The sequence below is a fragment of the Tupaia chinensis genome, unplaced genomic scaffold (assembly GCF_000334495.1).
Source record: "Tupaia chinensis unplaced genomic scaffold, TupChi_1.0 Scaffold000437_1, whole genome shotgun sequence".
NCBI lineage: Eukaryota > Metazoa > Chordata > Mammalia > Scandentia > Tupaiidae > Tupaia > Tupaia belangeri.
Window position 1 is genome coordinate 2548907 of NW_006159942.1, and position 2657 is coordinate 2551563.

Sequence of the window (2657 nt, forward strand, 5' to 3'; positions counted from 1 at the left end):
AGAGGAAGAGGAAAAAAAACATATATATGTGCATAAGCAAGAAAGTAGAAGTGGAATATTATTGATGATAACATGCTTGATTGGGTCACTGTGCAGTTTATTCTAGATGGGAGATTACATTTAGTACGCTGTGATGATGCTCAGGGAATGAATGTTAGGGAAAAAAAAAAAACGAAAACAAAAAACAAACAAAAAAAAACGGTTAAACTATTCGTACCATTTAAAAAAAAAAATTGGATATTTGATGGCTGCAGTGAGCGGTATGGGCCCAGTTGGGTTCTACTTTATAGTATGCTCTTTTTACCCAATGGGGTTTAGGCCTAAAGTCAGACTTGAGTTCATGTAGAGGCATGTGTCAGCTGTGATAACTATTGGAGAGACTTAGACTAATTAAGATCACTGACAGATCATTTGGGGAGGGGTGAGGCACGGAGGGCAATCGGGGATGACAGGGACAATGTGGGAGGAGGATGGGTCATAACAGAGGGAGGGGGATGGGGAATCTAGGATGGTAAAACAAAAGGCAAGGTATGCAGGACACAAGAATTGGGAAATTATTTGCTGAGAACATATATGTTGACATGCTTGATTGAGCCAACGCACAGTATATATTGGATGGAAAATTCATTTGTGTGTTGCGATGGGAAAAAAAAATTATAATAAAAAATAAACTATAAAAAAAAAAGAGAAGAGGATAGAGAAAGATAGCAAGTGAACAATAGAGGGGATGCTAGTGAGAAACAGATATGGTTTATTATCTGTTGAAGATGACGTGTATAGTATTCTCAACTGGACTGGTCTGGGAAGTATTTCATGATGGGTGAAGTCTTTTAACAAGCAAAATGAGAAATAGTGATTGACTGTTTTAAAAAATTATAATAATAATAATTATTGGGAAATGCATGGAAAAGACTTTGAATGATAAAGCGGGGAGATCGATGCCTCTGTATTGACTGACATGCATGGCATTCCCTTTTGAAAAAGCAATGGAAGTCAATGTAAAGTTATATGTAATCCAATGTAATAAAAAAAATAAAAAAAAAATTATGATAATAATAAAAAAAAATTAAAAAAAAAATACTCAGATAATTCCTTTCTTCATTCCATCTAGATATTTTAGCTATAATCAGTTGGGGGAGTTAAGCTGTTTATTCTTTTTGGCTGGCATGTAACATTTTATACACATAATTTTAAGTGGTTACATTATGATCCAATTTATGAATTTTCTAAAGTTTGAAATCATTTTTCTACTTGGAAACAATGAATTTTCCTCTTTTACTTATTTATTTTTTTATTCTTCTAAATAACATTAGACAGACTCTTACTGAAAATAAACATTTCTCTAAATCTCTGATTATTTCTTTTTTTTTTTTTGAGAGATTTTTGCTATAGGGCGCGTGCGTTCGCCAGACAGACAGAGAGAGACATTAGAGACAGAAAGTGAGAAATCACCCCCCAGGGGGGATGGCCACGCTGCAATCCCTTCTCCTCCATTCTCCTCTTGGGATCTTAGGCACGTACGCACACGCGCCTGGCATGAGTTTTAAGTCACCGGGTCCGGGACGCGAACCGTGGTCAACTATGTGGGAGTCCAGCGACATAGCTATTATGCTAACTGCTGGTTCCCAAAATCTCTGATTATTTCTTAAAAAGTTTATCTAAACTAGAGACCAGTGGATGGCATAATGGTTACATTGTTGGACTCTCACATAGTTGACAGTGGTTCAAGTCCCAAATCTGGTGGCTTAAAACTCACAATGGGCTAATGTGCATGTGTGCCCAAGATCTCAAGAGGAGAGTGGAGGAGAAGGGGTTCCAGTGTGGCCATCCCCTTGGGGGACAATTTTTAATTTTTTTTTTTCTCTGTCTGGTGAGCACACAAACCCTATAGCAAAAACCTCTCTACAAAGAAAAAAAAAAGTTTATCTAGACTAACTAGTTCAAGGAATACAATTTTTTACTGTTAAGGAATTTGATTTTTTCTTGAAAGTCATGGAAACAATATGACATTATCAGCTTTGTGGTTTGGAAAGAAATCTCTGGTGGCGATGTGAGAGATGGATGTGGAGGAATCATTCAAAAGCCCATCACAATGTTTTGTGTTAGAAACTCTTAAGCATATAGACCAAGTCTGTTAAAATGTGAAAACCAGGAAATGACTCCCTTTTATTGAATCTTGATGACAGGGAAAAACAGAAATACAGGATAAGTCGATTGTGACCTGGTCTTAGATGCTGTAGTGAGCAATGGGACCAGAGACAGAAAGGAGACTAAAATAGCCAATGAAAGTTTGTGAGGGAAGTGGTTCTACCACAGGTAATCTGTGTGTCAGTGAGGGTGAGGAGATGAATGGAATTTTATGTGAGAAAGTTTTAGAAAATGAATACAGTTTTTTGGAATACCATGGGGCACTACTGCAACAAATAAAACGGAAGTCATCAAGGAGAAAATGAAAGGGAAAAGCCATGTCTAAACTGAATAGAAGTTAAGGGTATGGGGGGAGATGAGTGACTACAGTTCAACATTTGGAAGTTGACAGAAATGAAAGAACAAAATTAAGGCTGAAAAATCTTCTGTGCTCAGTTGGTCTGTGGCTAGAGGCGTTTCCCTATGAATGTTGCTGTCCTCAGATGATGTTGTGGTTTTAAGGCCTCAGC